General features: G+C 42.5%; 1 non-coding gene across 1 annotated transcript; it reads right to left on the bottom strand.

Annotated features, from left to right (window-relative positions):
• Positions 19,748–19,819, bottom strand: TRNAC-ACA. Its single transcript has one exon. It is a non-coding gene; the product is annotated as a tRNA-Cys (tRNA).

A 24,860-nucleotide genomic window follows, 5' to 3' on the forward strand; every position in this document is an offset into this window, starting at 1 on the left:
TTTGGAGTGTAGCTTCCCATTCCTCTGATCCTCCTACACCTACTTTGCTTCTGTGAGTCTAAAACTGAATTCAAGCCACATAGGAGAACACAGATGAGTGATAGCAGAGAAGCAGCCTGAGGCACTGGCTTCAGGCAGCCAGGAGGTCTGCTCTACCTCTGGGCTTCCAATTATGTGAACCAAGTCATTTATTCATGATTAAATCATTTTTTCTATGATTTGAAACATAAACTAACTGATAGAAGGAGAGTGTTACAGCCTTGGGACTTCCCAGGTGGCTCAGGGGTAAAGAATCCACCTGCCAGTGGAGGAGATGAGGGTTTGATCCTTGGGTGAGGAAGATGCCCTGGAGGAGGAAATGGCAACCCACTCGAGTATTCTTGCCTGGGAAATCCCATGGACAGAGGAGCCTGGAGGGCTACAGTCCATGGGGTCATAAAGAGTCAGACAGGACTGAGAGACTGAGCACATTCGTAGGTTATAGACTTGATGGGAGAGTGGATAAAGTCAAAGGATTCCTAGTGATGGGGCTGCCTGAGGACTTGGGAAAAGGTGAGGAGGGAAACAGGAAGAGTGGTGGTGATGATTTAGTTGCTAAGCCATGTCTGACTTTTTGCGACCCCATGGACTGTAACCCCCCAGGCTTCTCTGTCCACAGCATTCTCCAGGCAAGAATACTGGAGTGGGTTGCCACTTCCTTTTCCAGGGGATAGGCTTTGTGAAATGCTTGTTCTGTACATTTGGGTAGTTCTAGTCTTCCAGGAGGGGACTGTACACTGGATGTCAACTCCTTGAGGACCCTGTGTCGTCAGCATCCGAGTCCCTAGTGCCCATCTCAGAGCCTGTGCGCACTTTGTGGATCAATCAGTTAATGAAGGAATGAAGAAAACAATGAGTGAGTGGAGCTCCTGTTGCTCCAGGTCATGCAGATTAGTAGGTACAATAAAGGTTAGAAAAGGCAGCAGCTAAAGGTTAAAAGAGGCATTGGAGCAACCAGTTGCCAAATTCAAGGGATGAATTGAGAGGCCAGCATGAGATGATTCAGGTCCTCTCTGGTGAAGGACTGAGCTTGACAGACCGAAGAAAGTGGGACCCCATGGGACCTGAAATCAGAAGAGCAGACTTGGAATTACTATTTGGAGACTGGTGTCTGTTAATCAAATTCATTTCAGATGTGCTCCCTTAACAGACTTGCAGACTTGATGGGATTACAGATCTGCCTGGTGAGTGTGTTTTCCTGGAGGTGGTGGGACCCTGTGGAGAGTGACAGTCCCATAGGATTACTCAGGAGGTGATTCCAGGGCCTCTGGTCCAAAGACTCTCAGAGTAATTATAGTATCAACTGCATTATCAGTGCGAGCCAGGCCTCCTGAGAAGCTGGAAATCAATCTCTATCATTTTTGCTTTTATTTCTTCACCAACTGCAAGACAGAGATCAGCCAGGGATAGCTGGGAATTTAACATGTGCTTATCTCTTTCATGGGCATTCACTGAAATCAGAGAGCTCAATTAAAGCATCCAGTTCCCAATACAGAATTTCTGGAGAGAGTATTTGAGACCCTTTGCTTTCCTTCCACAGCCACCGGCATCTCACTCCATCAGCCAGCCATTATCCCTCCTATTTGAGTCCTGTGCTCTGCTTTACTCACAGCATGGAAAGACAGACACATCTCTTAGCAAACACACCTATCCTTCAACCACATTTCCCTCTAGTTTGTACCTCATTTTCCTCCTTTACATCTCTTCCAACATCTATGGAGATAGTCTGGACCAAGGCTCTAAGTTTACATCTCTAGTTCTGCACCCTCCCTCTGATGCTCTCTGCACCTTGACTTCTGTCCCTTCTCCTCTCCAAATCAGCTCTTACCCATGACCTCTCAGTTGCCAAATAAATTGCACATTAAAATGTTCAAGACACTCAGATGACCACACAGTGATCATCCAACTCAGACACTCTGCAGGACCACTTTCAGAGCAAATGGGGATGAGTGTTGGGACTGCACTCCACATCTGACTCTCCCAAAAGAACAAGGATGAGGGATGCTCTAATGATGAAACAGTTTTATCATTAACAGACACTGGACATGTGGCCTGGAGAGTCAAACCAACTTGCTCAAGGTCATACAGCATCACAGGACCTGAACCCAGGCTTCTTGCCTCTAAACATACATTTAGGACTCACTGCACACCAGGCACTATTCTAAATATTTTACAACTATAACTCTCACCACAATTCTATAAAGTAGATACTGTTACTCTTATCCAATATGAGTAATGAAGGGTACATATGGAGTGGTAAGTAACTCGGCAGAAATTAGATCAGACCCCAGTACCCAGGGCTTGATTTCTGTGCCACACTGCATTTCCATTGTGCTGTCTTATTGTTCATGCCAGACCTTCCCAGCCAGGCTGTGTGATGTGCCCCATGGTTAGAAGTGGTCCTAGATAATCTCCTTGGTTCCATAGCTAGCTGGATGTGGGTTGGGGCAGCCATGGCTTCTAGACTTGTCCCTTGTTGCTGAGATCTTCCTTGCCTCTACTCCTGTGGGTCACATAAATGTTGTTTTTCATGCTCAACATGATGGGCAAAATTTAATAAGTATTGTCCATGGAATGCAATATTAAGCTGAGCACTCTACCATATGTTAGTATGGTGTTGTATATGAATCTCTCAAAAATCTTATACAGGTTGCTATAAAGTTTGCAGATTCACTGGGATGGAGTGGGGGTAGGGAGAAGGGGAAGGAAGAGGTTCTGAAAGAGTGTTCATTACATAGGAATTAGTGTTCATTTCATTATGTAAATACCTTCTTCTGAATTTCCCATAAGACTAACCCTACTCTTACTTAATATAGTAAAATGTCCTCTTGAAATCAAAGTTGCAATTAATTATATAGGATTCCCATATAAAATGAGATAGCTCCTAAAACAGAATTATTGCTCACAGAAAAAGGTCAAATTAGGCAGTTCTTTTATAGTCTTGTGTTAGCTGTTTGCCCCCCAAGACAGAGATTTTAATGATTAAGGGTATTACTAAAAGCATAAATTGTTGCTAATTAATATAATACATAATCCCCTTAATTCCCCCACATTCTATGCTACTATTATAATAAAAATACCACTAAATAGTACTTAAGCCTTTAACAGTACTGACAACACTATATTTGCATCAGATCTGTAAAACATTCTCCTGTCTAATATCTGATATGAGGGTTTGGCATTAATGAGGATATCCTCAAATGTCGCTTGGAATCTTCACTAATACAAAAATTCTACAAGAGTTTCCATTGGCTTCCCTGGTGGCTTGACAGTAAAGAATTTGCCTGTTAATGCAGGAGACATTAGAGGTACAGGTTTGATCCCTGGGTCAGGAAGATTCCCTGGAGGAGGACATGGCAACCTGCTCCAGTATTATTGCCTGAAGAATCCCCATAGACAGAGGAGCCTGGCAGGCTATACAGTCCATGGGGTGGCAAAGAGTCAGATATAACTGAGTGACTAAACAACAACAACAAAAAATGAACCTTTCCATGAAATGGGAGTCCCCAGATAACAGAGGAGTTCAAACTCATCCTCAGGGACATTTCCATTGTTCACATTCCCAGGGTTGTTTTGCTCTTCTCAATAACCTCAGACACACAGATGACACCACACTTATGGCAGAAAATGAAGAAGAACTAAAGAGCCTCTTGAGGAAAGTGAAAGAGGAGAGTGAAAAAGTTGGCTTAAAACTCAACATTCAGAAAACTAAGATCATGGCATCTGGTCCCATCACTTCATGGCAAATAGATAGGGAAACAATGGAAACAGTGAGAGACTTTATTTTTGGGGGGGCTCCAAAATCACTGCAGATGGTGATTGCAGCCATGAAATTATAAGATATTGCTCGTTAGAAGGAAAGTTATGACCAACCTAGACAGCATATTAAAAAGCAAAGACATTACTTTGCCAACAAAGGTCTGTCTAGTCAAGGCTATGGTTTTTCCAGTAATCATGTATGGATGTGAGACTTGGACTGTGAAGAAAGCTGAGCACCGAAGAATTGATGCTTTTGAACTGTGGTGTTGGAGAAGACTCTTGAGAGTACCTTGGACTGCAAGGAGATCCAGCCAGTTCATCCTAAAGGAGATCAGTCCTGGGTGTTCATTGGAAGGACTAATGCTGAAGCTGAAACTCCGATACCTTGGCCACCTGATGTGAAGAACAAACTCATTGGAAAAGACTCTGATGCTGGGAAAGATTGAAGTCAGGAGGAGAAGGGGATGACAGAGGATGAGATGGTTGAATGGCATCACCAACTCTATGGACATGAATTTGAGCAAGCTCCAGGTATTGGTGATGGAGAGGGAGGCCTAGGCCTGATGTGCTGCAGTCCATGTGGTCGCAAAGAGTTAGACATGACTGAGTTACTGAACTGAACTGAGAGCCACCTCCAGAGGAAAGCTCCCAGGGACTCAGGGAGGAAAGAGCTTCAGAGAGTCCGGTACAGGAACAAAGAGAAGGACTTCTTCTCTTGTGTTCAAGCTTCTGTCTCTCATGGGTTCACTCTATCAAGCACGTTGCTTCCCTTAGAAGATCTGTTGTTAAATCACATAAAATGATACTCCTCTGATGAACTGTCCTTGTGTTTGTGGAAGGTGCATAGCCCTGGGGTGGATGTTGGTTAGGATATACTTCAGTCTGATTATTGGTAGATGTATGGGTTTCTTATGGTCAAACAAAGTACTGCAAATGTAGTGGCTTAAAATTAAATACCATCTTTTAGTTCTAGAAGTCAGAAGCCCAGAATGGGTCTCCCTGGGCTCAACTCGAGGTGCATTAAGTCTGAGTTCCTTTACAGAGACTATGGGGGCGAGCCAAACCTTACCTTTTCCAGCTTTTAGAAGCTACCCGCATTCCTTGGTTCATGGTCCCATCTATCTTCAAAGCCAACAATCGGCGATCAGGTCTTTCTTGCAGAACAGCCTTCGAATGTTGACTTTTATGTCTCTCTTCCATGTTTAAGGATGCTTGTGATTGCATTGTATCCATCTGGATAATCCAGGATATTCTCCCTATTTTGAGACCACATGATTAGCAACCTTAATTCCATCTGCTACCTTAGTTCTCTTTTGACATATAACATATTTACAAGTCCCTGGAATGAGGACATGGACATTGGTGAAGCCATTATTCTGCCAGCCACATCAGATGATGGATCTGGCAGCTGCAGCTTGACTTTTCAACCATGTGTCCCTGATACCATTCATTCTTTCATCTGGGACAGCTGGCCTGGTTGGAAGAGCCCTTGGCTGGCTTGTTATCAGTTGACTGACTTTCTTGATATGTCCAGAGAATTCAAGAGAAAACTTTCATGCCAAGTCCAATCTGTAACCTCTACTTCAGTCTTTTCTACTAGCCATGTCTCTCTGGTATCTTGGGGAAACTTAGAACCTAGTACTATTACTGCCACCCCTAATAATACATTTTTCCTCTTTTTCTTCTTTATTATCTCCTTTTTCTTTTAATACCTAATTTATTAATGAATACTATATTCTAGGAACCATCTTAACTTCTTTAACAGAATTATCTAATTCTTATTGCTATCCTATGAGCTAGGTATTATTTCCCCATTTTTATATATGAGGAAACTGAGGCACCAATGCACATGCCAAGCACAGGATTGATATCTAGGTCTACTCTTCCATTCAAAGAGATTCAGGATTAGGGAGAACTAGCACATGAGCTTAAAAGGAAGGAACACAGCCTAACCAACATGATCCACTCCCCCCTTTCCAAAGTACTACCAAAGCAGGTTTGGGGGTAGGGAACTTCGCAGTATCCATGGGGCTTTCCAGCTATGGCATGTACTCAACGTACATCTTCAGCCAGTCAAGAAGGTCCAATATGGGGTTCATATGTCTCCCCTAAATGGTACTTTGTTTTTCATAGCTACATCAAAGAAAGAATCCCTAATATTCAGTTGGATGGTAATAGAATTTTCAGTTAATGACTCTTAAGACCTACCTGGAAAAAACTGTTGTAGGCAATGTAAACAAATGTAGGCAAAGTATTCCACAAAATCATGTGAGGGGACCTCCCTAAATTGAACTGATTCAGAGTTTAGACTGAATAGTCATGCAAGGCCACTTGCCAAAATTTGTTTTCTCTAATAGCAATATTATAGGTGCCCTGGGCTCCTAACTCTAATGCATTTGGCTGTGGGTTATATAAATTTAGGTTTCTAAGTTTATATCAAGCAGACAGTTCAGGTGGTAATGAAATGCTTTGGGTAAGTATAATTTTCCTTTCAAAAGGAAAGTGACAAAGAAGTGCCAAGGTTTGCAGGGATAATAACATACTTTACATTGAGTTACTGACAGGACTCCAGGAAGCTCCAATTTCTTGGACAAACATTATGGAGACACAGATCTTCCCAATGCCCTTGAAAGGTAGGTGGTAGGTAAAGTTGTTTTGGTCCCTTCCTATGACATGAAGTGGGGGAAGGCTGCCAGGTCCAGGGCAAACTAAAAAGGGGGCAGGACTCAGGACAGCATAGGTCCTGCAGCCTCAGGGTACTGGTATCTCATACATTTGGTGAGATTATACCATTAGCACTCTAAAGCTATAATGTTATTCCATAATTTGTATTGTATTTTCCAGGTCATGCAGATCTCCAGTCATGGGTTTGGAAAAAATAAATCCCAATGAACTTGAATCTTCTAGTTTTTCCATTTCTGCATCTCTCTGGTTATACTTAGAGGTCTCTTAGGGACCACTTGTTCAGATGTAATCAAGTTTTACAAGTTTCATGGCTTAACATAACTGAAATGTATTCTCTCACACTTGGGGAATCTAGAATCTGAAATTAGAGCCATTCTTACTCCAAAGGTGCTATCCTTCTTTGCCTCTATCTAACTTTTGGTGGCTGCGAGCAGTCTTGGTGGTCGTGAGCCATCTGTGGTGGTCCTTGACTTGTCATGAGTCACTTCAGCCTCTGCCTTCAACCTCCCATGGCACACTTGCTGTGTTTCTCTGTATCCACATTTCTCTCTTCTTATAAGGATAGCTCTCATGGTATTTGGGTGCACCGAATTCCAGTATAACCCTTATATTGACTTGATTACACCTTCAAAGACCACACTTCTGCATCAGGTCACCCTCATGAGCACTGGAGGTTAGGACCTCAATATATCTTCTAGGGGATGCAAGTCTTTCCTTCAGTGATTATCTGATTTACTGAGACTCAGTCATTGCAAACTTCTCTATGTGGCAGTTTGAGAGAGACCATGATTGCAGGAAATGTGATAGACTTGGTTTCTTCTGTTCAGTCACCCAAGTGACCCCTTGGAACCCACTCAAGCCTTGGAGGATGCCAGCTTTGGAGTAAGACTCTAGCAGCCATGGCAACAACTTTCTTCTCCCGATGTTGTGGTCTGGGCAATTTTGTGCCTAAACAAAGAAGATTTTCAAAAATGATGCTGGTGTATATACGTCAATCCCAATCTCCCAGTTCATCCCATCCCTCTTTCCCCATTGGGATCCATGTTTGTTCTCTACATCTTTGTCTCTATTTGTGCTTCGTAAATAAGATCATCCATACCAATTTTTTTTTCAGATTCCACGTGTATGTGTTCATATATGAGAGCTATTTTTCTCTTTCTGACTTACTTCACTTTGCATAAGTTTCTAGAACCATCCATGTCTCTACAAAAATGTCCCATTTTTGTTCAGTTTTATGGCTGAGTAATGTTCCATTGTGTATACACACATCTTCTTTATCCATTCCTCTGCTGATGGAAATTTAGATAAATAGATAACTAATGAGAACCTACTGTATAGCACAGAGAATTCTACTAGTGCTCTGTGGTGACCTAAATAGGATGGAAATCCAAAAAGGAGGGGATATATATATATATATATAGCTGATTCACTCTGCTGTACAGTGGAAATTAACACAACACTGTAAGGTAACTGTATTCTAGTAAGAATTCTTAAAAAAAAATGATGCTGGAAGAATTAAAAGACTAAAGGAGAAAAAGAGAGAGAAGCCACTGCCCAAGAAAAGGCCCAGGTTTTATAGGGCAGAGTCCCATCCCAGCTCTCTGTGCCGAATGGCTAGGAGCCAACTCCCTTCATCAGCCCAGCTAAGCAGTACTTGAGATGGGCAGTGTGGTCTCCTCTCTCCCCCTTTAGCATCAGCAAGCTAACTCTGTACCAACTCAGATCACCACAGGCTACAGGCCACACTCCCATTACTCTCACACCTGTAAACATGTCTCCAGTGAAGGGCTATTTAAGAGGATGTCCTTTTCTTTTATCGAGAGGCCATATAAGAAATGACTAAATAAAGCATGTTTCTATATCTTCTATAAAAAAGCTACTAAAAAGAGCATCCCTGCCGTAGTTCCATGAGCCTTTGTCAGGCTCTCTGTAACGACTGCCTCTTAAAAGTTGCTGCTAGAAAAAGGTTTGTCTTTCCTGTCACCCTGTTTTTCTTGTTAGCAGCAAAGGAGAGCACTAATGATTTTGGGGTTTTATGGTTGTTAGATTTTTGCTTTTGTTGTCAGAAAGCCACAAGGGTCTGAGTCTCTATGTTCTACCAGATGTTTTGCTAGTTACTTTTGTAATGCCACTCACTTATCAGAATAAAGACATCATCTTTTAAGAGGGCCGAGTGGAAGCAGGACTCTGTTGTCATCCCTTCCCTGCCCAGGGGGCCAGAACTCGACTCTAACGGCCAAGTAGGGGCCACCAAGTACAGACATCTAAATAGAACGACACCCAGAGTGGCTCTTCAGTATTCTGAATGTGATGTACACCTAGTTGAACGTGGCCAAATCCACATTGTAGAATGAGAAATTTATGTTCTTTGGCATATATATATATATATATATATATATATATATATATGTATAAATACACACACACACACATATATATTTCCATTTGAATGCAGAGTTCCAAAGAATAGCAAGGAGAGATAAGAAAGCATTCCTCAGTGATTAATGCAAAGAAATAGAGGAAAACGATAGAATGGGAAAGACTAGAGACCTCTTCAAGAAAATTAGAGATTCCAAGGAAACATTTCATGCAAAGATGGACACAATAAAGGACAGAAATGGTATGGACATAACAAGCATAAGATATTAAGAAGAGGTGGCAAGAATACACAGAACTGTACAAAAAAAGATCTTCATGACCCAGATGACCATGATGGTGTGATCGCTCACCTAGAGCCAGACATCCTGGAATGTGAAGTCAAGTGGGCCTTAGAAAGCATGACTACGAACAAAGCTAGTGGAGGTGATGGAATTCCAGTAGAGTTAATTCAAAACCTAAAAGATGATGCTGTGAGAGTGCTTCACTCAATATGCCAGCAAATTTGGAAAATTCATCATTGGCCACAGGACTGGAAAAGGTCAGTTTTCATTCCAATCCCAAAGAAAGGCAATGCCAAAGAATGCTCAAACTACCACACAATTGTACTCATCTGACACACTAGTAAAGTAATGCTCAAAATTCTCCAAGCCAGGCTTCAACTAAGAATTTCCAGATGTTCAAGCTGGATTGAGAAAAGTCAGAGGAACCAAAGATCAAATTGCCAACATCCACTGGATCATTGAAACGCAAGAGAGTTCCAGATAAACATCTATTTCTGCTTTATTGACTATGCCAAAGCCTTTGGTTGTGTGGATTACAACAAACTGGGAAATTCTGAGAGAGATGGGGATACCAGACCACCTGACCTACCTCCTGAGAAATTTGCATGCAGGTCAAGATGCAGTAGTGAGAACTGGACATGGAACAACAGACTGGTTCCAAATCAGGAAAGGAGTCCGTCAAGGCTGTATATTGTCACCCTGCTTATTTAACTTATATGCAGAGTACATCATGAGAAACACTGGGCTGGATGAAGTACAAGCTGGAATCAAGATTGCTGGGAGAAATATCAATAACCTCAGATATGCAGATGACACCACCCTTATGGCAGAAAGTGAAGAGGAAGTCAAAAGCCTCTTGATGAAACTGAAAGAGGAGAGTGAAAAAGTTGGCTTAAAGTTCAATATTCAGAAAACTAAGATCATGGCATCTGGTCCCATCACTTCATGGGAAATAGATGGGGAAACAGTGTCAGACTTCATTTTTGGGGGCTCCAAAATCACTGCAGATGGTGACTGCAGCCATGAAATTAAAAGACGCTTACTCCTTGGAAGAAAAGTTATGACCAACCTAGAGAGCATATTAAAGAGCAGAGACATTACTTTGCCGACAGTGGTCTATCTAGTCAAAGCTATGGTTTTCCCAGTGGTCATGTATGGATGTGAGAGCTGGACTGTGAAGAAAGTTGAGCACCAAAGAATTGATGCTTTTGGACTGTGGTGTTGGAGAAGACTCTTGAGAGTCCCTTGGACTGCAAGGAGATCCAACCAGACCATCCTAAAGGAAATCAGTCCTGAATATTCATTGGAAGGACTGATGCTGAAGCTCCAATACTTTGGCCAAATGATGCAAAGAACAGACTAACTGGAAAAAACCCTGATGCTGGGAAAGACTGAAGGTGGGAGGAAAAGGAGACAGACAGAGGATGAAATGGTTGGATGGCATCAGCTCCTCGATGGATATGAGTTTGAGTATGCTCCGGGCGTTGGTGATGGACAGGGAGGCCAGGTGTGCTGCAGTCCATGGGGCCACAAAGAGTCAGACATGACTGAGCAACTGAAATGAACTGACTGATATATAAAATTATGTGAATTGTAAAAGATTTTTTTTTAAGTGTATAAAATCTAGATAGGCCAGAAGGATTTTGGCTAGATTACCTCATGGCACCAGTTGCCAAGTGACCAGTCTTTTTCTGTTGCTCCTCATCTGTATGGATTCCATGAAGTCCAGCAATGTCATGCCATCTAATGCTTCCACTTGCTCTCATAGGCAACATTGTCTCCACTCAAGCTGGGCTGTCTTCATCTCAGGACAGCCCCTTACTTAGGGTTATAGACTCTGCGTAGAGGAGCCCAAAGGGAGATGCCCAGAGACCATGGAAGGAGAGCCCAGTGCCTGAGGCAGGATGTAAATGTGGCATCTTCACTCACTCCTCTCTTCGTAAATCAGAGAAGGATGTGTGTGTGTGTGTCTGTAAGCATGCACGCTCAGGTGCCATTGTGTTCAACATCTTCAGAATTTGTGCTATGCAAATTCATTTCCTCCATCTCAGCTCATGCATTCCATCATGTGTAAACCAGATGTTACTGTCTAGAGAGTGAATGAATATGTACCTAGATGCTCTGGGTTTGACAGCATGCATTATAAAAAGAGAGCTCTGGAAAACATCAATGAAAAGCTTAGAGAAGGAATCCTGAAGGAAAGAAAAACATAAGTGGTCTGTAGAATTGAATTGCTGAAGATGAAAAAGAGCATAATCACTCATTCATTCGTTCACTCATTCACTCACTCTGCCATGACGCTGTTGGGCATGTGCTTGGCCCCTGCTTACTTGTTCTTTCACTAGACTAAGCTCTGTGTCAACCGTTAGAGTAAGATACTGAATATAAACAGATATTCAGTAGGGCTAACAACTGAATGTATTTTAAAAATACTTATTTATTTAAAATAAGTATTTTATTATTTAAAAATATTTTATTATTAAAAAATATTTATTAAAAAATGTTATTGGAATGTAGTTGATTTACAATGTTGTGTTAGTTTCAGATGTACAGCAAAGTGAATCAGTTATACATATATACACTCTTTTCTTATATCCTTTTCCCTTGTAGGCCATTACAGAGTATTGAGTAGAGTTCCCTGTGCTATTCAAGCAGGATTTTTTAAAATTAGTTATGTATTTTATATAGTGTGTATTTCCCTTCCTGATGCTTTCTTCCCTCCACAGTGTTACTACCCACTAAATCCTTCAATATGTAAGCATGTGTGTGTGTGTACATGTATGTGTGTGTATGTGTATATATATATGTTTATGTAAATGAACACATAATTTATTTGATTGTTTACCTCCTCTGTCCTCCTCAAGGACAACGACTTTTGTTTTTATCACATGTTGCTCCAAGCCCCTTTGTTATAGGAATATTTTGCCACATATGTAACACTGTATGAAAATAATGAACCCAGTTTGTAGTTGGTGTTTAATAATTGTCACCTTCTAGCCCTCTGGTCACAGCTTTGCTAAAATGTTAAGAGCATACCTGTTTTCTTGGTTATCCGGTTAGCTGAGTACCCTGAAGGTTGAGATTTATGATCAATCACCTGGGCAAATCTGTTCTTTCTGCCGTTTGGTTTGAAAACCAGTTTAACCAGTTGTGAGTATGGGAAGGAGGAGTCTCACCACTCTTGAGTCAGTTAATACAAAAAAGCATCGACCCTGTGACCCTGAATGTATCACTTATCCTTTCTGGATCTATTTCCGTATTTGCACAATACCTGTATCATGGATTTACAGTGATGATTAAAGAAAGGTGACCATGGGAAGGCACTTGCATGGGGCCTGGCATACGGTGTTGTTGTTGTTTGGTCACTTAAACCACCTCTGACTCTTTTGCAACCCCATGGACTGAAGCTCACCAGGCTCCTCTGTCCATGAAAATTTCTAGGCAAGAATACAGGAGTGGGTTGCCGTTTCCTATGCCGGGGTATCTTCCCAACCAGGGAACTGAACCCATGTTTCCTGCATTGGCAGGTAGATTCTTTACCCCTGAGCCACAGGAAAGCCCCTGACACACAGTAGGCGCCCAATAAACTTTTGGGAAGCTACTACTTGTTGAGGTAAGAGGGAGCGAAGTGCATGGTTGGCAATACCGAAGAAGTTGGATAAAATCATTGCAGGCCCAGCTCAGGAGAGCTCAGGGAAGGCCATGTGACAGAGACGTGTCTTAAGCAGTGGGAGGAGAGGCTAGCTTGAAAGCTTATTTAGCTTTAGTCTCTCCTGCCAGGGCTGTCTGCATCCTGGCCGGGTTCTTTCAGTTCTGCAATTTTATCTGTATCCTGTGTGCTTTACTAAGGCTCCTTTCTCTCTGCTCAACTCAAGGTAAGTCAACAAGCACCAATAGTTTCTTTTCTCTGTCTAGTGAATATGAGAGTGATAATTTTACTCCCCTGCCCTTAAAAAGTTTGCCATCTAGAGGGGGTGGGGAAAAAGTAAGTTGCTGAGGCTCCATCCTATGGCCTAGAGAGAACACTTCTTCACCACTACAGTCCCTGTTTTTATAATACTGCTTGGGACACAATATTCACTAGATAAATATTTGCTGAACAAGTCATTATAGGTTTGAATTAGCCATCTCTGGATTCTCTCTTCCCCCATTAGGGATGAAGGAAAAGATGTTTCTTCATTGGCAACTGTGATTAGGCTTATTCAAACATTTGATTATTGACATTTGAGACCTGAGCTAAATAACAACACTTACTTTAGAAGACCTGTTACTTTCCATGCACTGATTATATGCTTTGCCTGGAGAATTCTGTGGACCGTAGAGACTGGCAGGTTACAGTCCATGGGGTTGCAAAGAGTCAGACACGACTGAGCAACTATCATACTATATGATTTACAAATATTATCTCTCCTTTACCTTACAGTAACATGAGCTAGGCTATGACTAGCTTTCTTTTACAGATGATGACATTGAGGCTCAGAAGTTAAAGTTCAAAGGCATTCATGTTCAAAACCCTATTCTCCTCAATGTTGTATTGTAGTTTGCTTAGTTTAGGGCAGTGGTGGTCTTACTTGGATGTTTGGGTAGAATTGGGTCCCTACAGTAGCTTCAACCCGCATTTCTTCCATTGGAATGAGAGTGTGAGTGTAATTCTTTCAGTACCTCCTAAATTCCTAAACTGACCCAGAGTCTGCTCAATCCCCTGTGTTTTGAACAGTCTATTAGTGATACAATGTGATAAAATTATCACAACAAACTACACCCACAATATTTAGAGAATATTCGAAAAAGGCAACACTCCCAACACTTTTAGAAGCAATCTCAAGCAAGATTATGTTTCTGGAATGAAATATGCAATGAAACCAGACCTACACAACTTGTGCCAGCCAGACACCATAGCAAAGATTTAGCAACATCTAGGGGAAGAATATTATCCAGAGATAACACAAACAACACAACGAAACAACGGCATGTTTCAACCCTGCTGAATGCCATCCTAGCTGTGCCAGGAGTCCAGAAATCATCTTACATGTAGGGTAAATGTAAGAGGAAGAAGCGACTCATCAAGGATTTGAGGAGGTAAAATACCTGGAGTAGAATCGACCTATCCTAGACAGCCTGCTCTTTCAGAGAATAACATTCCTAGCTTCCTGAAAAAGTGCGGACATTCCCTTTGGTAGTCCCCTCTCCCCCATCATCGGGACTTAGATACTACTATAAGTCCTCTTGCACACACCCCACTTAAGGTTCATTCAGTACTTTTAAACATCTGAATCCCTAAATCCCCACCTTCTCTTTGAGTCCTGGGCATTCCACCGTCCCCAGTTCTGAACTGATGTAGGTTTGTCTGGGGACTAGGCTCTGCCCTGTTTTGAATAGGCTTGCGTGGGAAAGGGCCAGGTTCTGTATCCACCCCACCTCAACGCTCCATGTTTTGCTCCTCTCTCTGCATTGCGTTGCCCTAACCCATTTGCAACCCTGTACCAGAGTGGTGTACTATGGTTGTGCTGCTGCTTCCCTGTCTAAAAGACTTCACTTCCTTCTCTTAGGTCCTACCTGGTTCTCACATTTGTTTCATCTAAAGAGTTTTATAATTTTTAGGTATACCTAGTGTTTTGAACCATACCATTTCAAGAGTATATATATGTACATATCTTGGAGTTGTCCTTTAGAGGCAGGTATAGGGAGTGCAATCCCACCTAAGGAGAGGAGGGGGGCATTAATCTTGTTATCGTGAAATATACCTAATGACACCTGAGATTTTCTACACTGATCTTGCCCATCTTTTTACTGAAATTTGTTCCATTGTTCCCACCTCCATGTGACATAGCTCGCCTAGTAGTAAATTGTGGGTTGTCCAGTTGTCCTTATGATGGACTTTCTTATTTGGCTCTAAGAGGCATCTCTTTTCAGCAAACTGGATGGGCTCCCTCTGCAGTAGAGTCATTCCACTGTGCTCCTTGATTCTTGTCTTCTGTTAGGGGAAATTATCCCCCTGCCCTCCTGTGTCCATGAGGGAATGCTGACTCCCAGAGGTGATGTTGGAATAGCAGTTATAGCTCTCTTGTCATCCCTGTATACCTTGGAGCAGTGGAAGAGTGATTTAGCTTGAGTGGAATACTGGGAGTCTGACTTCTTTGTCTGTCTTTCTCATTTAAGCAAGCTTAGAGTAATAAATAATACTGCTCCCGATATCCAGGCGTCATTCATCCTTGAGGTGCTGCCTTGATAGCAATGAATGTAAGTTTTCCCTCTGTTCTTCCATGGAAGGAGCCTTTCAACAGGCAGATTCTATTCCTGCAAGAGGGTAGGGGGGGAGGATGAAACAAGAGAAGCATGTCTGGATAGATCTCACTGCTCTGCTTCTACCTGGGCAGATACATTCAATTACTTAGAGGTGGAATCCCAGTGGCTTCTCCAATGACTCAGCAGGTACAGAATCCACCTGTATTGCAGGAGCATCAGGAGACTTGTGTTTGATCCCTGGGTTGGGAAGATCCTTTGGAGGAGGAAATGACAGCCTATTCCAGTGTTCTTGCCTGAAAAATTCCATGGACAGAGGAGCCTGGGGGGCTACAGTCCAAAGGATTGCAAAGAATCAGACACAACTGAGCATGCAAGCATGGCTACTTAGAGGTAGAGAGGTGGACTATGGGCTTGTTGTTGTTGTTCAGTCACAAAGTCATGTCCAACTCTTTGTGACCCCATGACTGCAGCAGGCCAGGTTTCCCTGACCTTCACTGTCTCCTGCAGTTTGCTCAAACTCATGTCCATTAAGTTGGTGATGCCATCCAATCAATTCATCCTCTGTTATCCCCTCTCCTCTTGTCTTCAATCTTTCCCAGCATCAGGGTCTTTTCCAATGAGTTGGCTCTTCACATCACATAGCCAAAGTATCAGAGCTTCAGCATCAGTCCTTCCAATGACTATTCAGGGATGGTTTCTTTTAGGATTGACTGGTTTGATCTCCTTGCTGTCCAAAGGACTCTCAAGAGTCTTTTCTAGCACCACAACTCAAAAGATTCAGTTCTTCAGTGCTCAGCCTTCTTTATGGTCCAGCTCTCACATCCATATATGTCTACTGGGGTTTTGGAGTAGGGATATAGAAAAGCTGTGTATGGCCAAGATCAAAACTGTGTTCTCCAATCCAAAGCCTCTAGCACTAACTCTAATATATGTATCCTGAACTGATACACATTGTTTTTTTCTTTTATCTTGAACTGATTCACATTTCAGTCGGAACTCAGAAGGGGAGAGAAGTGTGGTTGATTTACCCCTTCAACTCTAAACAGCCTTTCCTCTGCTGGGTCTCCCTGGATCTGTCTCCCATGCTGATGGAGTAATGGTTGAAAGGCCCCCTTTCCTCTCTTAAAAGAAGTGTTGTCCAGACATATCTATTCTCCCTTTTCATGTCTTTTCAGCCAGGCTTTGAAGCTCACTGCCTTTCTCCAGAGGAAATCCCTCTCTTCCTCCAGCTCAATCAAGATGTCATTCTTTGTTTTCTGTGTACTCTCCCATAGCAGTTCTTCTGAAGGAAAGATCTAAAACCTTTTTTTTTTTCTCCCTGTATGGATCAATATAATTTTTCCTTAAGTCTTGATTAAATCTGATTCCTAGAGACTGCACATTTCAACTATTTACTTCCACTTAGTTTTTCTATATATTAGAAAACCCAGTGAGGGGTTTTATTCCCTTAAATGGTAAAGTTCCCTTTAATATTTAGAATGCTCTTGGGTGAAAGCACTGCAAAATCCAACTTAATTTAGATTAAATAACTTGATAGCTTCACATATCTGGAAGTCCAGAGGAAACACACATTTCATAATTGATATAACCAGGGATTCCAGCTCCATTCTGCTTCTCTTGACACTGCCCTTCACTTTGAGTTGGTCTGTTTCTAAACCTGTTCTCAACAGTTTGGCCCTCATGGATGACAATGTCTAGAAACAGAATAGATGATCCCTTCTGCATATTTCCTAGAACAAGGAAGACCTTTTCTAGAAATTCCATCATACTCTTTTCCTGAAATAAAATTGGTCGGTGTTGAGTCTCATGTCCATTTCTAGAACAGTCATGCAGGAACCCCTCCTGGGTTTGGGGTGGGCTTTCCTTCTGCTGAGGCATGTGCGTGGGACAGGGGTGATTACTGGGATGGAGGGGAATTCTCCGAGGGAAAGAGGCAGGAACCGAATATGGGTTGATAACCCAAATATCCTGCCGCAGCCTCATTCCCCTAAACCATTCATTGATAGAATCTGTGGGCTGAACCCACAGTCTGGATCTCTGAAACTCATGCCCATGGCCAGGGGTCATGTTCAGGATAACTTGACACCAGGGAAGACCAGCTGCTTCTGAGAGGCTCTGGACAAACTATATGCATGCAGGAGATTCCAAAAGACCCTCCTTAGCTTTGGAAGCAATTCAACGTAAGATAAGGAAGAATCCATTTCAAGTTGCTTATACAGAGCCACTTATATTCTTGTAATGCCAGTATTTTAAAGGCAAAGTCTTCATGTTAATGGTCAGCTGGGAATTAATCTAGATATTTATGGTTTACAGGCCTGGCTGAGATAGGCAATCCTTTTATCAGCAAGGAAAACACAAAAATTTGGCTTGAAAAAAAAAAAAAGATTTAATTATACAGAAAGCACAGAGAGGCCAGAGGAGGGTGGAACGAATTGAGTAGTATCGACATATAATCACATACAATTTGTAAAACAGCTAGCTAGTGGGAAGCTGCTGTATGGCACAGGGAGTCTAGCTTGGTGCTCTGTGATGACCTAGAGCGGTGGGAGGCTCAGGTGGGAGCCTCAAGAGTGAGGGGATATATGTATACACATAGCTGATTTACGTCATTGTATAGCAGAAACTAACACAACAATGTAAAGCAGTTACACTCAATTATAAAAAAAATTAAGTAGAACCGTGGTGCTGGAGAAGATGCTTGAGAGTCCCTTGGACTGCAAGGAGATCAAACCAGTCCATCCCAAGGGAGATCAGTCCTGAATATTCATTGGAAGGACTGATGCTGAAGCTGAAACTCCATTACTTTGGCCACCTGATGTGAAGAACTGACTCATTTGAAAAGACCCTGATGCTGGGAAAGATTGAAGGTGGGAGAAGAAGAGGTCGACAGGATGAGATGGTTGGATGGCATCACCAACTCTATAGACCATGAGTTTGAGTAAACTCTGGAAGTTGGTGATGTACAGGGAAGCCTGGTGTGCTGCAGTCCATGGGGTCACAAAGAGTTGGACATGACTGAGTGACTGAACTGAACTGAAGTAGATTTAATAAAGAAAAAGCAAATGTAAAAAAAATCATCATTAAAAAAGCAAAGCAGGAAACTATCCCTGGAGATCACATGGAAGAATGTTTGTTTGACTGAGTCTGTGGATTCCTGTGGTAAGGGGTGATAGAGTCATCATGAATTAAAACTGTAACTCTGGGATCTTTCATTATGGACTTTATTTTTCCATTTAAGAATGTCACTTTTGTGATCATTCCGGGTACAGGAAGGGATGTCTTTCCTTGGACTTCATGTAACCGTTTATACGAGCTGATCACTGTGTAATATCTTGTGCTATTAAAAACCATATGCTCTTAAATATTTATAATGAGGAAAGTAATATTCAGCATCTTACATGTAGTATTAACAGTCTCTGCATACATCTTCTAACTCGATTACAGTGTGTGTCGTACCTCTGCTGTTGAAATTTACCTTCCCACTTCAGTTATTATGTTTATGGCTAAGGAATGATGGGCCCTCAAGGAGTATTGTGACCCAGAATTGGTTTTCATATGTTGAATACAACTTCCCAGAGTTTTTGTATCCATTCACTTGCTGACAACTCATATGTGTATCCATATAAATACAAAATTAAAAGTCTTATTATTGAGATTTCAAGAATATATTAAAAGAAAGAGTACTTTCCTGGACTTTTGCATGACCTGAATTCTAGTCCTAGATTTGCTGTTGACTTGCTGGGTGCCTTGGGCAAGTCCCTTCTGGCTTCATGTTTCTCATCTGTGAAGTGAGAATTTGGGAATAGACAAGATTTATTTCCTGCAGAGCACAGTGAAGCTCAGGCCACACACCTGAGAGGCTGGAGGAAAGACAGCTTCAGAAACTCGTCAAGAGTTTGGCCAATGAGATATGCTTCTGGAACTAAACAAACCATAGGCAAGTGTAGTTTTCCAATGGGGGTAGAGAATGGTGGCTAGATTTCACCTTGTGACTAGGACTTACTCAGAAAGAAATGGATCATCCCACTGTCAGCCATCCTGAACAAGAAATACTGTGGTTCTTAGTAGTAATGGAGAGGAAGATTTTCTTCTTAGTGTAGACTGAAAGTCTATGTCCCCCCAAATTCATATGTTGAAATCCTAGTCCCAGTGTGATGGCATTAGGAGGTGGGACTTGGGGAAGTGATTAGGTCATAGGGGTGGAGCCCTCATAAGCAGGATTGAAAGTGAAAGGAAGTCACTCAGTCATGTCTGACTCTTTGCGATCCCATGGACTGTAGCCTACCAGGCTCTTCCATCCATGGGATTTTCCAGGCAAGAATACCGGAGTGGGTTGCCATTTCCTTCTCCAGGAGATCTTCCCAACCCAGGGATTGAACCTGGGTCTCCTGCATTGTAGGCAGGCGCTTTACCATCTGAGCCACCGGGGAAGGCCTAAGTGTGATGATATTAGGAGTCCCAGTGTGATGATATTAGGAGGTGGGACTTGGGGAAGTGATTAGGTCATAGGGGTGGAGCCTTCATAAGCAGGATTGCTGCTGCTGCTGCTGCTAAGTCGCTTCAGCTGTGTCCGACTCTGTGTGACCCCATAGACGGCAACCCACCAGGATCTGCCGTCCCTGGGATTCTCCAGGCAAGAGTACTGGAGTGGGGTGCGATTGCCTTCATAAGCAGGATTAGTGCCTTATAAAAGGGCCCAGAGAAGGCTCCCTCCCCACCTTCCACTATGTAAGTACCCAGTGAGAAGATGGCTGTCTAAGAACCAAGAAGCAATCCTCATCAGATACCGAATTGGTCCGTGCACTGATCTTGGATTTCATAGCCTTCAGAACTGTGAGAAATAACTGTCTGCTGCTTATAAGCCACCAGTTTATGGTGTTCTCTGTGCTCTGTTGCTCAGTCATGTACAACTCTTTGCAACCTCATGGACTGTAGCCTGCCAGACGCCTCTGTCCACAGAATTTTCCAAGCAAGAATACTGGAGTGTGTTGCCATTAGCTCCTTCAGGGGATCTTCCTGACCCAGGAATCACCACTGAGCCACCTGGGAAGTTCTATGGTGTTCTTTTAGAGTGGCTTAAGCTGACTGAGACATATATCTACTTGCAGTCTAAACTCACACATGTGGAGATGCCTTGAAAGGTCTTGGGTAAGGGTAGAGTTGACAAGAAATGGGGCAGGATTTGGGTGAGGATTCTGAGGTTGGATTCGTGTCAATAGGTTTTATTTATAGCTTCTAGAAAATGCAAATTATCCTTTCTCCTTTGTTAGATACTGGGGTCTTCAGTATGTCTTCTTGACATAACTTGGGTCTGAGTTCTACTATGGGGAATTGAGATCAGTGTACCTACCTGTGATACAAGTTGGGGTATTAGGGAGGTCAATACTCCTCAGACAGACATTAGAAGCTATAGAGGAAGCATCTTGGAGACTTGCCCAGGAAGCTAGGTGGAAGGACTTGGAGGAACTTGTTTCAGTGCTCATGAGATTCAATCTTCTGGGAAGCTCTGAGACTTAACAGGTGTGAGCAGGATCCATCTGGGGCAGGCTAGGGAGCTAAGATCATCTTACACTCCATGCTGAAGATCTTAGCTTTCATCTAGGAAATGGGAGGCTCTCAGAGTGTTTGGAGCCAGGTGTCCATTATCATCTTTATATTTCATAAAGGAAACTGTGGAGACGGTGTAAAGTGGTGATGGGGAAGCGAATGGAAATTGGTCCACTGTCACTCTGCATTCTCTCTGTCAGGTTTCATAAATTCCAGGAATTCAGGTTTGGGGCTACAGATGTCTAGAGTTGTCAGTCTGATGATCTTGAGTTCTCATTTTGAACATCAGGTTGTCCCCAAATTCCTAGTCCCTTTAAACTCCTCAGTAGAGCACAGCACAGATGACTCATGACTCTAAGTTTGCATTTAACATATTGATAAGCATCACGATTTGAAATCTTCAAAAAGAAGAGTGAAAATACATTGTGTGTGTGTATATGTGTGCACGTGCAGGGGCATGTTGTCTGCCTAAGTGTGTGTACGCTTGGATTTTACAGCATGAAACCACAAGTGCGGGGAAGAAAGTGCCAGCCCAGGAGTTAGAATACCTGTGCTCTTCTTCCTGCTCCTGCTGTGCTGTGTTCAGTCACTCAGTTGTGTCTGACCCCACGACTATAGCCCGCCACACTCCTCTGTCCATGCGATTTCCCAGTCAAGAATACTGGAGTGGGTTGCCATTTCCTACTCCGGGGGATCTTTCTGACCTAGGCATCGAACCTGTGTTTCCTGTGACTCCTGCATTAGCAGGCAGATTCTTTACCAGTAACACCATCTGGGAAGCCCACTCTTATTCATGCCCTGTGCCAATTAGCCATTTAACTCTGGGTAGATCACGGCTTACCTAGGAGTCTCCTTCCTTCTCTGTCGAACAGAAATAGGGAGTGAACTAGACTTCCAAGGACTGTATCATATATTACATTTTTATTTTATAAATAATGCCTTCCATCATAACTTAGAACTGGCATACAGTTTACAGATTTTGTAAACTGCTTAAATTCCATGGCATGCCATATATTTTATGTAAGAAAAAAATAAATAACAGAAACAGAAGGAAGACTATATCGGATTTGACCTTGGCAGTTTCATTTTTAGAAATGTTTTCAAAATGGCATGAGCAAGCAAAAAAATAATCTAAGCAAACAACTGAGAGACCTTTTACCATGGAAACCATGAGACAATAGATATTGTGCTGTGGAAATGAATGAAACTGACAGTGTGAACATGTAACACACTGGGAACATTTCTGCTTTGCAGAAGACTTGGAAAAAATAAGGTCTTTTGGTATCTGCACATCAATAAGGAATGAAGGTCTGAATTCCAAAATATGATATTAACCTCACTTATATTAAAATAAGACAAAGTTTGATAAATGTTGGAGCAAAATATTTCAACAGAAAAAAATTTCAACGACAAAATATTGAGGTTTTGGACCAAATAATTCTTCATTGTTGGGCAGGTTGGGGGGGGGGCACTGTCCTGTGCATTGTAGCATGTTTGCCAACATCTCCAGGCACTAACTAGATGCAAGTAGCATCATTTCCCTCATCCCCACATTGTAGAAATTAAAAATATCTCCAAGTACTATTGAATATTCCCTGGAGAACAAAACTACTCCCATTTGAACATCACTGTCCTAGAGCCAGGATTTTTAAAGAGTAAGTAAGCATCGTGTTTTCTCCTCAGGTGGCTCAGTATTAAGGAACCCGACTGCCAATGTAGGAGACTTGGGTCCAATCCCTGGGTTGGGAAGATCTCCTGGAGGAGGAAATGGCAACCCACTTCAGTATCCTTGCATGGGAAATCCCAAGGACAGAGGAACCTGGCAGGCTACAGTCCATAATAGGATCACAGAGTCAGACACAATTGAGCGACTGAGCATGCACGCAAGTATAGGATCTAGAGCCAGACAGACCTGGATTTGATCCTTGCTTCAGCTGTTTACTAGCTGTTTAATCTCAGAAGAGTTACCTGTCCTTCCTAAGCTTTGGTTTCTTCATCTGTAAAATGGAGATAACATTGACAATCTCCCAATGTATCATAAGGATTAAGTTAGATAGGATAAAAACTGTAAAGGGTCTAGAATGTAGGTGCCTGGTGTGAGAAAGCCATGCTGGTGATGAATAGGAAAAAAGGGGAATGTAAGCCCTCTGCTTTGTAGATCTATTTCTCCACTCTTTTCCAGCAGCATATTGGGGAGTTCAACCTGGGGAGTTCATCTTTCGGTGTCATATCTTTTTGCCTTTTCATAGTATTCATGGGGTTCTCAAGGCAAGAATACTGAAGTGGTTTGCCATTCCCTTCTCCAGTGGGCCACATTTTGTCAGAACTCTCTACCATGACCCATCCATTTTGGGTAGTCTATACGGCATGGCTCATAGTTTCACAGTTAGACAAGGCTGTGATCCAAGTGATCAGTTTGGCTGCTGCTGCTAAGTTGCTTCAGTCATGTCCAATTCTGTGCAACCCCATAGACAGCAGCCCACCAGGCTCCCCCGTCCCTGGGATTCTCCAGGCAAGAACACTGGAGTGGGTTGCCATTTCCTTCTCCAATGCATGAAAGTGAAAAGTGAAAGTGAATTCATTCAGTCATGTCCAACTCTTTGTGACCCTATGGACTGCAGTCTACCAGGCTCCTCCGTCCATGGGATTTTCCAGGCAAGAGTACTGGAGTGGGGTGCCATTGCCTTCTCCGGATCAGTTTGGCTAGTTTTCTGTAATTGTGATTTTCATTCTGTCTGTCCTCTGATGGATAAGGATAAGATGCTGGGAAAGATTGAAGGCAGGAGGAGGAGAGGACAACAGAGGATGAGATGGTTGGATGGCATCACTGACTTGATGGACATGATTTTGAGCAAGCTCCAGGAGCTGGTGATGGACAGGGAAGCCTGGTGTGTTTCAGTCCTTGGGGTCACAAAGCACTGGACATGACTGAGTGACTGAATTGATTGAAGCCCTACTCTAGGTTAGGAAAAGGCACATATCACAAAGAGTTGTTTGCATTTATATATGGTTGCAGAAGCCAACATCACAACCTGAAATGTTCACTGCACCTTTAATCACGGTAAAGAAAAGAAGGAAATCACAGTAAAGAAAGCAGAGGCGATGTTTACTGGGCATCACCAGTAATCATCAACAAGTATCATTGGATAACCTCCTGGGCATCCAACACTATGCTAACTTCTTTCTGTTCATCACCTTCCTTGATCTGTCACTACTTGCGTGTGATATTCATTTATGAGGCCAGCTTTCAGATTAGATAACTGAGGCTCTGAGAGATAAAGGATCCCATCTGGAATCATACAGCAATGTCAGGTTTGTTCAGTTTCAGAGTCCCTAACTTCACTTCCCCCAAAGATGAGAGGAGAGGCCAGGGATACACCTTTGAAATCATCATATTTGAATAAGAGGAGAATTAACATGAATTTGAAAGGGGTTGACTCTGCCAGTGACAAATCATGCTTGAACATAAATCGTGATAGCTAAGTGAGTTTGTCTCAAGACACCAAGTTACAGAGACTATGAGAAGTGTTCAGAGAGGATGGGACTCCGTTTGCAGAAGACAGAGCCTGTTTTTCTCATGCATTCACTGCACAAGAAAAGCTAATGCCATACATTTAATGCAATTAATTTATTATAATATACAATTAAAAATCCGGCTAACTAGATTCTCCTTTGTCATCTTTCTTCTGTAAGAGCTGTGCCTAAGAGAAATCTTTCTTCCGGTCCTCCCTGGCCCCAATCTTTCACACTGGGAAAGGGGAAAACCCTGATTCATGGGTCAGAGAATTGGGTTGTAATGCCTTTGAAATATTGGTGCATGGTAGGAATGGTTTCCAATTACAGCAAGCGGAGTGCACGGTCCCAGCACTGATCTATTTAAATAACTGCTGAATCGCCAGCGCTGCTTTTCTGTTTCTAGCTCCC

The sequence above is a fragment of the Capra hircus genome, chromosome 11 (genome assembly GCF_001704415.2).
Source record: "Capra hircus breed San Clemente chromosome 11, ASM170441v1, whole genome shotgun sequence".
NCBI lineage: Eukaryota > Metazoa > Chordata > Mammalia > Artiodactyla > Bovidae > Capra > Capra hircus.